A 17,011-nucleotide genomic window follows, 5' to 3' on the forward strand; every position below is an offset into this window, starting at 1 on the left:
TTTTTAAATTTTGTTTATTTTTTCTGATAAGTTTAATCAGTCATATTCTCTTCTATTACCTTAAGGATAATCAACATGAAGAGGCAAAACACAAACACGCCAGTAAATTGTGAAGCACACTAGATCTGTTGGTTTGTTTGTATCAACCATTCTATGGATAGATATACACACAAAATACACCACATTTTAACTGTAATACATTGAAGGGAGCAGGTAAAAGAATAAACCCTTTATGTGGCCCTGAATCAATCTTCTAAAAAAATCTACAGATGAATTTCAGCAACAAATGCCTGGCAAGTGTCAGGTTTTGATGGAATGGGTAACTAGGTAACCACACTTTTCTCAAAAGTATGCTTTGAATAGTCTGCCATATCTCTTCAGAAATTCTGGGAAAAACATCAAAATTTTGTATTTTAAGACAAGCAAGTGAAGAAAAGAGAATTTAAAATCAAAGCCAAAATGAAAACAAATGATGGGAAAAAATGAGACACTAAAATAACCACTATATGACAATGTCTTTCTTAACCTCATTTGTCGTGAGCTCTCTAAGTACCTTAGAATTTACTGAGTTTTTAAAAATCAGTTAATAAGTTTTACTATTTTTACATAATGTTTTAGTTTAACCAATTCTGAACTAAATAAAATTAAGCAAATTATTTAATTTAGAAGTGGTTGAAAATTAACTATTAGTAAACATCATGGAACTTTAATTCATACACACTAGTTGTAACTATTGGTTGGGAATTTCTAAATATCTCATAAGCATTCCATAGTGTATATATATGTGCATGTGTCTATAATATTACCACATTTTTATTCTAATTAAATATTTTTTAATAATTTAAAAGTGTGTATTCAAAGTGTCAAACTAGGGTTTGCTTTTTCATTTTACTTTTTTTTTTTTAAGGTTGTTCTTAGTGGTTCATAATACTTATATAATGAAAAAAGTAACTTTATAAAAGAAGCATAAAATAGAATGGGGGTATATTTAAAAGGACCTTGACAACTGAAGTCCTTAACAGCAACAACAGCAACAACAAAAATTATTGAATTTTGGAGTTGCAGCTACTAATTAGGAATCATAGTCAGATCCCGGTTGGAAAACTTCTGAATATTTTCTAAAGCCAATGAGTGGTATATGTTTTTATACATTTTTCTTCTCAACATTTCAAAATTCTGTTACCAATGTTTAATTAGCTATTTTAGATAAAAATGCATAGGGATATTTTAACCATTCTGAAAGAGTAAATAAAAGCAGTGTCAATATGGTTTGAGAATACTCTGCCTTTCTTTTTTTTTTTTTCCTCTTCTGCTGTAGGCAGGTGATTAGTAGCACTAATAATTCTGCTTTCTGCCTTAAATTCAAAAAGGAAGAAAGGAAGTCAAACCTGGAGCCCCTCATGCATAGGCAAACAGAAAAGCCCATTTCCGCCCCTAATTCTTCCAGGTTGAGTCATCATATCTGAATTTGATGTAGAAATTCAGAAGTACTAAATGATTATTGTATTTTGAAAGAGCCAAAAGTAAATAAGGTATGATGATTATCAAATTATTTTAAATATTTTAATATGTTTTTAAGCATGAATCAGAAAGCTTCTATTCAGTATTTATCCAAGTTGTTTTGTGAATAACCTATTTCATAGATCAGAATCTACGAAGTTCACACTGGTTATATAAATCAGACTGCAATATTTAGTCAGTTAATATTTGATAATAATTTTTAATCGCATAGTTAAGCAATAACTATGCTTGCACTATTAAAATACAGTAATTGAACTCATGGTAAACTGTACATTTGTGATGCACAGTTTCATACATACATCACGATGAGCTCATGTGCTCATTACTATGAAACTTGATCCATATTATTCGCCTAGAGAGTTTAATTGAGCCTTTTATTTTTGAGAGGAATGTGAAGTCAGAGCAAAAACTAATACTTTAATATTTTTATAAACTCATCATAATTTCCCAACTTTCAGGTTTAATTTTAATAAAAGAAACTATTAACTATAAACATATGTTGGTAATTGTAAGATAAATTTATGAGAAATAATGGAATTTATACTATGTCACATGTCTGAGCATGCCTACCTTTACTAAAGGGATGGATTAAATTATCATATTCCATCAGATTCTTTATGATTAATCTCAAATAATCTCTTGAATTTGAGTCAATAAATCTGAGATAATCCTTATGAACAGGCGTAGGGGGCTTAGGCTGCTTCTCTAATCACTCAAGACCTGCAGACCAAATCCAGACACCCACTTTCTTGAAGACTTCGGGGGATAAACACAGTTCCAGACCAAATTTTGGAATTAGAACTGGTCTTTGGTAATGTCTAGACCCAGGGTTTTCTAGGAGTTCCAATCTTAAAATATTTAGCATAAGAGCTATACTTCCCACCAACAGTGATGATGATTCTGTAGTATTCCCTTAACCTAAATGCAGGACAGTGTTTAAGGCTGAAATAAAGCATTAAACCTCAGAATTTATTTAATAATCATAATCTAACCAGATATGTATTCCAACCAGGTATTTTACTAAACAGTTCTTATGTTTTACTTATATAGTGTATTCATATTCTTTCCACACCATACTGGGATGCAAGCTTCCTGAAGGCTAAAATTTTTGTATATTGATTTCACTGATGAATCCCTAGCTCCTAGAACATTGCCTGGCACATAGTAGATGCTCGAGAAACATTTATCAGACGAAATAATAAATAAAGAATGAATTCAATAGGACTAAAATCAAATTAGCAATAATAAAAAGATACATTTCACAAATGGAATATGATTATAATTTTTGCCATGCAAAAGTCACATTTCAAGCAGTGACAAGAATGAAGAGCAATTTCAAAGCAGGGGAAACATAAAATTTTGGTTTTAACTTTCAAAAACATCACTTTGAAAAAGTGTGGAATCTGAACATTAAGTTGCATAAGTAATAATTACTTCAAAATTTTTGTTATTATTTCCCAAACAAAAGTTTAGTCTGTTAGTATAAAATAGATTTACGTAGAATATTCAAAATTGTGTAGAATTAAAAGGGGATATATCTCATGCTTACAGAAAGTATAAATGCATCTAAACTTAGTTAGATGTGCTTGATACATACAGTGGAACTATAAAGAAATAACACTGATTTCCTTTTTAAGGTAATAAAGTCATCCATTACCATAAAGTTATGTCATATATTGCATTTACCATTTTATTTTAATATAAACGATTTGAAATACTGATATTGGTAATATTTTAAATTGGTGTGTATGAAACACAGACTTTTAAATTGTCAAAATTCACCACTTAACAGTTTTAAATTACTCAAAATTTTTGCGTACACAACTATTTTATTAAGTAATTGCCAATGCTGGAAAAAGCCTTAGAATTATGTATAGCAATAATTCAATATTAAATATACACATAGCTATCTAATGTTAAAATGATATTTTACTTTCATTTATGAAAAAAATTAAGTATGCTATACAATTATGTAAGCATTGTCTGATAGCACAGTTAAATGTATATATTACAAGACATAAAACTCAAAGGAAGAAAATGTACATTCAGAAAGCTGATTCTTCATTTGACATCAAACGATATATACAAGGTGTAGTTTATCACAATTAGATTATCCTGTCATTAAGTTACTTGAGAAAAATTTAAAAATAAGATGTTCACAATATGAAAACATACCTGAAATATAATTTTAATAATACTATTTAACAAAACATTCCTGAACTAACAAAAATAAAATAAAAATGATTTACATATATAAACATGCTTCACTATGTCATAACTAGATGTCATCTTTGAAATTATGATGATGGAAAATCACGTTACACATGTAAGTTGGAAATTTTATTTAATAGTAATGCTACAATGTGAAATTTGAAACTTTATTATGTGTTTTCAAAAATTATTTGAAAGTTATTAATTTTAACAAAATATGTACCAAATAATACCTCATGATAGAATTTAAACTTTGATGAAATTTTGATTAAATTTTTTGTCCTATAGTTTTACAATTTTATGTTGTTTCTTTGTAATTATTTTCTAACTCATTACCAAAATAAAAAGCAGAATATATTGCTAGAGATATGCGTGGATGACCCAAAATATATAAGAACATGTAAAAATAACTGCATATTCAAAGAAGTTTCTAGGTACTTATGTTTAGTACATTACTGTATGTAAATTAGTTTAATATATTCTGTTCCTTTAATTTTAGTGTTTCATATGAAACATTTGAATGGAAATTTAGCAAAATAGTAATAATTTTGTGACATTGTGATATGTAATAAAGTAAAATGCCATAAATGTTTAACATTAAAACATCCAAAATAAAAACTATGTATACACAAATAACACCAACATAAAGTCTAAGTACTATGACTAATTTGATTCAAGCCATCATCTGGATAGTCATTAGCATATGTAATTCAATGTTTGTTATATTTTTTCTTCTTTTCTTTAATATGACTTCTGTGAAACTTATAGGAAAACATACCAATAAATGAGGACACTTGTAAACTAATTGAATATGAGGGTATAAAGTGAAACAAAGCTCTGATTTGTTACATTTTTAAAAATTCACAGTTTTCATTAAGCATATGCTAGCTGCGAAAATAATTGAAATATTTTGCATTTTAAAAAGTGTTAATTTCAGTATTTTAAAATCTGGCTACCCTAGTATTCAACAGTTTAAACTGGTAGATGGGTGCAAACTATGAATATGGAATTTAGAAAAGAGATGGATTAACTGGAAGTAGCCCTTAAAACTGTAGGAGAAATAGAAATGTTTTACCTTTGATTAATTGTTATTAAGTATAAAATTATCTTTCTGACTAGGAGAATTTTAAGTGAATCCCGGAAAAGAACTAGTTTATAATTTTCAAAAAATATATATCTATATTGGTCTTACAAAATTTGATCTCAAATCAAAATGCTGTATTTATGTTGAAACTTCATAAGATTAAAATCTTAAAATATATTAATAATACAATATAGTCTAGATTGTAAGAGGCATATCTAAGAAAAAAACTACAGCAATTAAACTATGAAATGACAATGCAAAATTGGCTGTCACTTGTGCCCAGATTTCTGAGAGGTTAAAGTAAAAAGAAGTTCATCTTAGTGATGTAAGAAAAAATTCAGTAATTCATGTAACAGATTTTCTAAGATTAAGGATAAATAAATGGGTAAATACTAATTTTAAAATATAATTGAGTTTAAATACATATAACCTTTCTGAATTTACTGACATATTGATATATGTTTATTTTTATGTTATATATTTTATTCAAGTTTATAATCATTAAACAGGAAACCAGTATTAAATTTTGCATTTGGATTTGCTGTCATTTATCATATACAAGTGGCCTTGATGATATAATATGCAAAATGAATGAATAAATAAATAATATATTTGCAATTAAATCTGAAACTGATGATAGTAAAATTTGTCAGTAAATGTCATGGTACATCTACTAAAATCACTTTGTGATTAAATTAATGATTGTAAAACAAATATTAACGAATTATACACTATCCCACAATGTTTATATGCAAGATAAGGATCTCAAATTATGAATTGCTAGAAATTTTAATAAACACACATGCCAAGCAACCATAAATACCTTTTTAAATGAAATATGGGAATATCAAAACTTTTAGAAAGACTTAAGGAGACTACAGTTTTGGTCAACCATGGCAAAACAATACACACACATAAATGTATGAATGCTATATTAAATATCACAGTTTTGCCCTAAGAAGGAGTATGGATAGACATCTCATTTCTTAGTACAAAAAATATAGTAAGAGTGTGCTAGGGAAAAGCTATTTTAAATACAGAGTTTAAGAATCTTGAAGATAGTATCTTTCTCTCAAAAGATCACTTCTTGCTTCACCCAGTTGATTAAGACAAATTTGTAGAATTAAAGTTCAGAGTAGTATCACTTTAATTTTTTGTGCATTTTGGGAGTTTCTCTGACATGTAGCAGTGCATCATAGGTGTCATTTTTAAATTTAGATATGCAAATCCACACAATCACACACCACTTGCAGAAATAAATTTCACACAATACAAACTGAATTATTTTTGTGTAACTGAGTATAATAGTCTTATAAAGTCACAAAAATGTCAATAAATGTTGAAGACCTAGGTTTTAAAAGAAGATTCATGGCATCATTGTTACATTTCACAATAAGAAGAGAAAAGAACAGGATGTCCCTCTACATCTTTGTGCAACTATCAACCAGAATCCTGAATTTTTAGATCTCTTTGTTGAGACACCTGTCATCTCTTAACTAGAGTAAAAGCATTTGTCGTTCTGGGATTCCCCTAAACAAACAAAATGAAGCTTCACACACACTTGTTTCATTTATTTCCACGTAAAATCTTGTGGAACAGCTGGCAGCTCTCATGGAAGAATATTTTATTTCAAGATGTCATGTCAGGAGCACCTCATTTTCATAGCCTTATTTTCTCTGACAATCCTTGCCTTATTAATATCATTTGAAAGCAGAGAGCATGTCTTACACAGGTTTATCCCCTATTTCCAACTGAATATTTGATAAGTATGTGAGGAGAGAATAAATTAGTAAAAATGTCTAAATATAGTATCTTCTTTCTGAATAATACAAACTTTTGTATTTAATTAATATTTATTGATGGTAAAATTTATTTTTCAGGATATAAACATAAGTAAAGAATTTGATCTGTTTAGATACACCCAAATAATGCAAAACACATTTATAACATACTTTTATATTTCCTGTGCTAGAATAGAGGTATGAAAAAGAGGAAGAAACATCCGACACATAGAAATTAATTCTTCATTTATGTTTTCTAAAATGAGAGTATCATTTCTCCTATCTGTTTCTTCTATCTCCCAATATTCTTTCCAAAAACACAAAACCTGTATTTTACAATGATAGTATTTGTTTATTTTGAACGAGAATAGAGAAAAGTAAGGAAAATATGTGGATGGGGTTACCTTTTATACCAATAATGATTGAAAGAAAAAATAAGAGTGGTCTTTATCCTAACGTACTCATCATATCCCTGGGTCACAGCTATCTTCATTACCTGAATGTATCCCTGTTTATCCTTTGTTTTCTTCCATAGTGCCTGGCCTTTAAGTTTGGGGCCTAAGGAAGTGTCATCATTTTTCATTAATTGTAGATGTTCTTTACTGCCTAAAATATATAGAAGATTGCTTTTATATATGTGATATGATTTAATGGGAACCAAGAAACTATCCTTACCCCCCACATCTTTCTGTCTGTGTACCTCAATGGTGTTAAAAGATGTTCTTAAGAATTAAGTATAGCCCACCAAAATTATTCTCTCATAACCAGACAAATAACTTTTTGGTAGATAGAGGGCCATACTAGAGTAATTGTTTAACTATTCCACTTTAATTAGTTTATTATTAAGTTTTCTTCTCTTTACAAAAAATACTTGGGGAAATTTTAGAGATATGTGTTTTGGGGAGAAGTGTGAAGTTTGCCATAAGATCATTTAGTGATTTTTAGTGAGGCATTTATATGACTGTTACATAACTAGAAGAGTAGGGTTCATTATTAACAGCTCTGGTGTAAAGAAGGTGTGGGTGGCTAGGAAGGGCTGCCATTCTGGAGGAAAGACTATTATGGTGTTGATTGTGGAAGGGTTGCTGAGCAACTGGTAAGAAGCTGCATAAATATGCTCAAGTAAAGCAGTCTAATAAGAAACACAGGCCAAAAACATCTTACTTTCCTGCAACATACATTCTGTAGAGCACTTCGTATTCTGTAGCAGCAAATTAATTAGTAGGAGGAGTTATTTTCTTGAAAATAAATACCAATTTTGGCTTAGAAAAAAACAGCATGTTGGTGGGGAAAAATAAACTTCAGAAATGGTAAGAACATACAGAGTCTATCATCAAAGCTATCATTAACCTAAAGCAAATATATTGTATATTAATATTATATATGGGGTATTACATACAATTATATATTTGGATGTTTATATTAGTCCATATTTAGAGATAAATATATTTCTTACGTGATTATTATGCTAATTTTCTTTACAGAAATACCTTTCATTTAAACAATAGAAGTAAACAATAAACAAACAAACAAAAACTGTCTTTTAATACCATCAACAAACAAGAGTATGAACACCAATATATACATCATTTATATTTGACTTCAAGTGTGCTTCATTTCTTTAGTTTTATTAAGGCAACAGATGATGTTAAAATTTAGCCATAAAACATAGATATCTGACCAATAAAGATCTCAGAAATCATGTAGTTTAATGTTATAACATCTGACCAACTGTCTTTGACTCTTTCTACTCTAGAAGTAGAAAATTTGATCCTCAGGGCGACACAAATGAGAAGGTTAATTAGAGCTTCCTTCACTCAAATCTTCCCTGGAGAAGAGACAGATAAGTCTGTTGTTTAATTAGAAAGAAATTCCATCAAATTTAGAACAGAATATATTTGGAAAGACAGAAATAAAATGGGTGAAATATGAAGGAAGAGATTCAGCAAACTACAAATATGTTTTACATATTTGTACCTATTGAAGAGACAAACCCTACCTTGCATTCATTCCAAAAAAATGCAAATGTTATACGTGAATCTTTCTAATGCCCTACTTTTTCTACACCAATTAGAATGGATATTTTTCCTCTTTCTCTATGTTTCAATAGCATTCTAAACATCCTAACTTTAAAAGGTATTATATTCCATACTCTCTTTACCTCATCCTTCCTATTTCACAAACACAAATGAAATGACTATTATACTTTAGATACATGATATATTATGATTGATAGATAGATAGATAGATAGATAGATAGATAGATAGACACAGATGATAATCTTCACCCCTGTCTTTCAAGCAAACAGTCTAATAGCTATTTAAAAAACAACCAGAACAATGTGATATGTTTAATAGAGGATACAGTATAACTAGGAAAACACAGCTGTAGAAGCCTTTAGATTTGCTTACACAAACCAGGAAGACTTTCTAGTTGAAGAGACATTGGCATTGATCTTAAAGGATGAGCAGATTTTGCCTGATACATGAAGGATAAAATAACATTTTAGTCAGAGGTAGCAGCTTAGAAAAAGTGCAGTAGAGGAAAAGGCAAGACATATTCAGAAAACTGCAAATTATTTGGCATGGCAGGAATGAAGAGAGCGAAATAGTAGGCACCGAGACTTGAAAAGCCAAAACATTTCAACTTAACTTGAAAAATGAGGCATCACTAAAGTACATAAAGCATAAGATTGATAACAAGATTGGCACTTTAGAAAGAATGTTCTTGCTATAATGTGAACAAAGTATTAAAGAGCTATATGGACTACAGCAGGGGTCGCCAACCCCCAGGCCATGGACTGGTACCAGTCCTTGGATGTTAGGAACCTGGCCACACAGCAGAAGGTGAGCGGTGAGCAAACGAGTAAAGCTTCATCTGTATTTATAGCTGCTCTCCATTGATCACATTACCTACTAAGCTCTGGCACCTATCAGATCAGCAGTGGCATTAGATTCTCACAGGAGCATGAACTACTCATGCAAGAGATCTAGGTTGCAAACTCCTTATGACAATCAAATGTCTGATGATCTGTCACTGTCTCCTATCACCCCCAGATGGGACCACCTCTTTGCAAGAAAATAAGTTCAGGGATCCCACTACTTCTTCTCCATTATGGTGAGTTGTATAGTTATTTGATTATATATTACAATGCAATAATAACAGAAATAAAGTGCAAAGTAAATGTAATGTGCTTGGATCATTCAGAAACCATCCCCACCCTCACTCTGTGGAAAACTTGTCTTCCACAAAACCAGTCTCTTGTGCCAAAAATGTTGGGGACTACTGGACTACAAGCGAGACAAACATTTAACTGCTTCAACCACATGACTGAATATTTTGCAACAGAGTTGCTAGATTTAGCAAATAAGAATATAGAATACTCAGTTAAATTTAAATGTCACATAATCAACAATTGTTTTGTTATTTTGTTTGTTTTTAGTATAACTATATCCTGTACAAAACTTGGGACACATTTTGAAAAAAAATTGTTTCATTTTTTATCTGAAATTAAAATTCAACTGGGAATTCTGTATATTATCTGGAAACTCTACCTTGATACTAATTTAGACTTACAAATTCTGAAAATTTTCTACATACCAAGTAAAAACTAGTAACAAATATTAATCCTTTCAATGTAAGTATTATTTGATTGATCCTGTGAAAACATTTGGAATGACACAGAATGGGCATGATGACATCACAAGGACATCTAGGCAAAACTCATACAAGCATCATTTTATTGAATGAGAAACGGAAAGAAGGCAAGTTGAATATAGTGTTCTAAGTTATTTTATTACACATATATTTAAGTCTACAACCATTTTAGTACTAAAACCATCGAATGCTCTAGTCTTATATTCATTATAAAAATGCACGTTCTATACTTGAGGAAAAAATTCATATTGAGAATTAAACCCACAGATTTACATATAGAAAAGTCAGCTTTCTGAAAAATTATTCAATCCATGGAAAATTGAATGGAAGATATTTCCAGCAGAACTTATTGCTCTTTGAATTATATACAGACACTATAGGTGGCAACAAAAACTGAATAGTTACCCAACCTCACAATATCAAGTAATACTTTTTGACCTGTTAGTCTTTTTTTATTCAGGAAATAGAAAATATAAAATGGAAAGTAAAAAATTCAACATTCTCAATAGAGATAATCAGGTAGATACAGATATAGATATAGATATAGATTTCCTCTTGCATATATGAGACTATATATCTGTGTGTATATATGTATATATCTATATCTATGTGGAGAGATATCAGGTACATAAAGAAATCTCTGAACTCTGAAAAGGCATTTGAAGTAAGAGTGTTCTATTTAACAAGATCATATGCATATTATTGGTTTGAATTTTTGATGACAATAATAAAGCAAAAAATGTAATCATTACGGTAGTTTTAAATATCTAATAGTTTTATATCCACCCAGATAAATTTTGGTGTATTACAATTACAGATATGAATTGTAAGATGAATATTCAATTATTTTCCTGAAGTATACTTTTAACCTTTATAAAGGTAATGAAAACTTGCTTCACTCATCTGTGAGAAGATACCTTTGTATTTCTCCAGATTTCTGAAGAGATGATTAAGACACTATAAATGTATTTGACATTCCAATATGCTTACTTTAAATAACTAGATACCAAAAATATTTTTAAAACATGGCATAAAAAGCAATAGACATTTATTGAGCACTTAGTATTTGCCAGACATAATCCTAATTTATTCATTTAATCCTTAAAGGTAACCTGTGAGCTAATAATGATAAAGCACAGAACTGCTTCAAAACATACACTGAGCCACATGGCTAGTAACTGGCAAAGCTAAAAGATGGACCCAAATGACACAATCTCAAAATGATCTTAACTTCTGTGAAATCAGTGCCTTTATGTAGCCTCCCCAATACAGTATAGCATGTAAACACTTGTGTGTGAGTCAACATGTTATTTATTTATGTTTTGTTTTGACTATATTTCTTTTCCATCACCTCCTTCCTCAACAGAGGCCTGATTGTCTTCAGGGTCCTCCTGCAATTCCCTCAGCAGGATTTTTCTGCAGAGCTCAAAGGAAAAATTTCTCTATATTCCCTCCCTACTTTTTGTTTCCTGAGAGTCTAGGTCCTTTCATGAAATTACACTAAATGAAAAGAGGAGGGCAATGATGGGGGATGTTAGAGTTTGGGGAGAAGCAATAAAGATGATGTACACATCATCTCTAAGGAAAATAGAAGGGTCTAGGAATCTGTATTCTCACCTGTGGCTAAGATTTCCTTGCTCAAGCTTATCATGGAAAGAAAAAGATCATCTGCCTTTATAGAAAATATGGGTTTGGACAATGATGACTAAATGGCTTTCTCCCCATAGTCTAGTCACTACAAAGGCCTATTGGATTCTTGCACAAATCAAGGGAAGAGAAGGTGCCAAATGTTTCTTCTACCCTCACCCCACAATGACCTACAGAATGTTTTTCCTGTCAAATATAATAGGGTCTTTCAAATTATTTGAATATAAGAGAACAAAGTAACATTTCTTGCCTATCCACATGTGTGGATTAAATTTCATACCTGTTTAATGTGTAAATACATTAAAAATGTACAGCATACCTCAAAAGCTTATTTTTGCTTTTTTAAATAATTTAGTTTCAGGGTGAAGTTTGATACCTCTATGTTCTATTTTTTTCTTTTACCAATTTGAGTTCTTCTATTATAAAACAGTTCTTAACAATCTAACTTCACTTATCTTTGCAACGTATCTGCTGCTCAATAATTATAAGACTCACATTATCGTACATGTGGCTTCTTACTATGTTGCTAATATGGATGATTTTTGCCACCTTTGGGCATGAACAAAGCTTCTGCAAGTTTCTGGTTCCCGACTTTTACCAACAAGGTCTTCTCCAATCTTCAGAAAATTTCTTGCAAGTCATCTTCTTTTTCCCCAGTCACACATCAATTAAATTTTTCAAGGAGAGTGGATGCTTTATGATGAGGACATTTGCACCAGAGACTCAGGCATCCATTAGTCCTCAGCCAACTATTCCCCACTGTTCCTAATAATCATAGCCTAACACTTATTGATCACTTATTTAATGCATATTCCATGATAAACAATTCATATATAATCATCATAACAACCATGGGCAGCAGATACCATGAAAACGTATAGAGCTGAGGGTAAATAACTTGATTTAAGTAATTCATTCATATATTCACTCAACAAGTATTTATTGTCTTAGGTCATTTATTCACTCATCCAGGTTTTTAGGCAACAAGAATTTGTTGAGTGCTTAGTTTATGCCAGAGGCTGGATGATCCAGAGGTGAACAGTAGAGACACTGTGTTTCCTAAGAAATGTTACATTCAAATGGGAGACAAAAAGGATGAACAGATAAATAAAACAGCAAGTGGTGAAACACAAAGTGACTTTTGAGCTGAAAACATAATAAAATGAAAGAGTTATTTAAGAAAAAGACCTGATATATGGCACTTTTACTCAGAGTGTCAGATTACATAGATTATTTTCTTAATCTTGGTGATATAATACTTCCTATTCAGTTATCACTTGGGCATTTCACTTTATTTCTCTATACTATGTTCCACAGTCTCTTGTGTCCTATGTTTCTATGAAACAATATTTATTTTTAGCCAAGATAATGTTATATTTGGAGAATAAAATTTAATTATTTAAAACCCACATCACAGAAATAAAATTAAAGTGATAGCAATTGCATCAACATTGTATTTCATTCAGTGAATACTATATACTGAGTTTCTACCTTTTGCTAGCTATTGTTACATGATAGAATGCAATGGTGAACATAGGAGATAATGTGAACAAAGAGACAAACAATTAACAAAAATAACAATATGTTTGTACTATGTTGGTGTGTTAGATTAAATATGGTCACATATTCTTTGTGACTCTTGTCTAAGAGGTAGAGTAGGTGTGACTCTACTGAGAGGTGGAGTCTATTTCCCACCAACTTGGGTAGGGATGTCCTAATGACTTGCTATGACCAACAGAGTGCAGCAAAAGTGATAATGTGTGATTTCTGGAGCTTCACTTTCAAGATACTTTGTAGCTTCCACCTTGGATCTCTTGGAATGCTTTCCTCAAACTGCCACTGATATGGTTTTGCTCTGTCCCCACCCAAATGTCATCGTGAATTGGAATAATCCTCATGTGTCAAGGGCAATGCTAGATGGAGATAATTGAATCTTGGGGGCAATTTTCCCCCTACTGTTCTTGTTCTTGTGGTAGTGAATAAGTCTCATGAGATCGGATAGTTTTATAAATGGGAGATCCCCTGCACAAGCTCTTTCCTCCTGCCATATAAGATGTGACTTTATTCCTCATTCACCTTCTGCCACGATTGTGAGGCCTCCCCAGCCATGTGGAAATGTGAGTCAATTAAACCTCTTTCCTTTATACATTACTCAGTCTCAAGTATGTCTTTATTAGCAGCATGAGGACAGACTAATACAGCTCATAAGGAAGTATGTCTGGCTACCAGAAGATAAATGGCACAAGGAGTAAAACTGAAGTGTCCCAATTTACAGTACTGTGTTATGCCATATTGGACCTTCTATCACAGTCAACTATCTAGCTGTGATAGCAAAAAAGCACGCAAGCAAAAAAGCATCTTGCCAACCAAGAGAATTGTGAGAAATAATGAAGAATTCTGTTTTAAGCCTCTAATAGATGACTTCGCTTCCACAAGCCATGTTTAACTGAAACAATGAGTTAAATACCAGAGTTTTACAGAAGTATGTAATAGAAGCACTAATCTGGTCTTGGGGGTCAAATTAATAAACAGAGGCTTTGTGAAGAAAGTTATGTTTAAACTAAAACCAAAACAATGAATAGGAATTTCCAAGGTGAAAAGAAAATAAATAAATAGTCCAAACAGAGGCCTGTATTGTAAACACCCTGAGGCAAGACAGATTTTGTTAGTTTCTAGGAATTAAAGACCACTTAGTATGGGTAAAGGATAAACTGCAAGCCAGAAAATCACAGAAACTCAGCTTGGAAATAGAAGTAGAGAGTATATTATAAAATATAATACAGCAGATTATGACACAAGCCATGAGAAGCCATGTGAACTTTATAATAATGCCAGCAGACACAGTCCTCCAACTCCACTCACTGTAGGCAGCACTACATTTCTCTCTTCCCTTCTGAGAACCAACTGTGTTTCTTAAAAGAAAAGTACTACAGTATTATGATAAGAAAAATTTTCTTTCCATGGATAGAAAACATTTTTTTAAAATCCTGAAATGGAAAAGTAAAATTTTTGTTGTTCCTAAATGTGATTACCTCGGGTCATCTCTAAAGAAAAATGGAAAAACAGAAGATATTTTAACCCATAATAATTATCTGTCTGTATTCATTCACTACATTTGTCATTTTCCTATTTTCCAATTTCATACTTATGAGGACCGACTTCATCATTTTTCATTTATTTTCAAAATGATATGTAGAATTGCTTGCTGAATTAAATATATATATATATAAATATATATATAAATATTTATATATATATATATATATATTCCTGTGAAACATTTCATAGGAAGATCAATGTAAGTATTTCACAAGAGGATAAAACTCATGTTGTAGAATTTCAATCACTAGCTAGAAGGTTGGGAAGGATTTGGTAGGACATCAGGAGTTCTCAGATCCCCCAGTTATGCTGTGTGGTCAACTATAGAGTACATGTGCAAAAATAGTCAGCCAGTATGCATTTTATTTTGTATTATATTGTAAAATATACTCTTTCAAAATGCATTTTTCTTTCAGAAAGATGTTTTATGCTATTAAATATCACTAAATCTGTGCAGTTCTTGCTTTCCTGATAGAAAGTAGAATAAACACTTTACATACAGGTGAGTAAATTCTAGAATTTAATTAAAATGAAACTCAATATGGTGTGCCTTGGAACCAAAATTACAATAAAAAGTAATACACCAGTTAGTCAGTCAATAAGATAAACTGAAGTGTGTTGTATAGAAAACAAAATATGAGACACAAAAATGTTATTATGTGATCCTAAATTTCTATGCATAAATATTTTACAATGCATTTCCTTAAGTCAACCCAGTGAAGTGATGTTTAGTAATTGAAAGTTATGTGTAATGTGACTACATATGTATTTTGTTTTTTTGCAAAGTATGATTACTTACAATCATTTTTCACACCACTTCTTAGATGAGCTGTATATCACATGAGAAAGAACAATCAGTGTTAATTTAATTACAGTCTTAAGGAAATCGATATTTTAGTTAGTAGGTGAGGTTCTGTAATGAGTAAATTTTGATTAAGCATTTTTGCAATAATGAAAACAGCAGATCATCGTTACTCTTCCAGGAAATCTCAGAAAGGAATCACTGGGCTAGAAAATGTTTAAAGGTCTATACATTTATGAGAATAAATAATTTAATTCAATTATATAATACATTTATTTTAATATAATGTCTTTGTTTCTTCTTTCTTTTTTTTCTTTTCTTCTTTCCTTCCTTCCTTCCTTCATTTCTTTCCTTCCTTCCTTCCTTCCTTCCTTCCTTCCTTCCTTCCTTCCTTCCTTCCCTCTCTCTCTCTCGTTTTCCTTTTCTTTCCCCTTCCTCCCTCCCTCTATCTTTTTTTCTTTCCTTCTACAATTATATTAAGTGTTGGATGTATTCTAGGAATTCCTCTGGATGCCAAAACTATAGCGTGAAGGAAAGAGATAGGAAAGAAAAATGTCAAAACATATACACGGTGATTTCAAAAATGTGAGTACATAAAGGCACAAATAGAAGATACTTATTGTGAATATCTGGGTTGTTGAGAGTAGCCTAGTTCACCTTGGCCTATTATCTCAAAGAAGGGAATATCTTTGCTCACTCCTGAAAGATGAGGAAAAACAAGTCCCTCATGGGAAGATTTGAGGGCATAACTTTCCACTCAGAATGAAGAGCAAATGTAAGGAAGAAAACTGCATGGTATGTCCAAGAAGGCAGTGACAGAATAATAAGTATTAGGAAATTACAGGTTTGTAGGCTATTGTAAGAAGTTTGGGTTTTATTTACTTAAATTTACTCTAAGTCAACAATGGAGAAGGGAAGATCTGATTTAAATTTAAGACAAATCACTTCACTGTCAATGGGTAGTGTTTGTGTGCCTTTGTGTGTGTGCTTGTGTATGTGCCTCCGTGTGGGTGTGTGCTTGTGTGTGTGTGTTTATGTGTAGGGAGTTGATGATGGTGGTAGTTTGCTGCTATAAGAAAAAAATACGTGACACAGTGGCATGTGGGGATAAATGAGGTAGATTTCCCAGCCCTTTCCCCCAACAAGATCATCCCAGAGATGAAAAAGTTTGAAAATCACTATTACAGAGCTTCTGCACTGGAATGCAC

General features: G+C 31.4%; 1 protein-coding gene across 1 annotated transcript in view; it reads right to left on the reverse strand.

Moving 5' to 3' along the window:
• The window catches only part of CSMD3 (CUB and Sushi multiple domains 3), a 1,224,761-nt gene that overhangs the window by 734,930 nt on the left and 472,820 nt on the right, over positions 1 to 17,011 (reverse strand). The gene's annotated exons all lie outside the window — the stretch shown is intronic.

This window comes from Macaca mulatta, chromosome 8 (genome assembly GCF_049350105.2).
Source record: "Macaca mulatta isolate MMU2019108-1 chromosome 8, T2T-MMU8v2.0, whole genome shotgun sequence".
NCBI classification, from domain to species: domain Eukaryota; kingdom Metazoa; phylum Chordata; class Mammalia; order Primates; family Cercopithecidae; genus Macaca; species Macaca mulatta.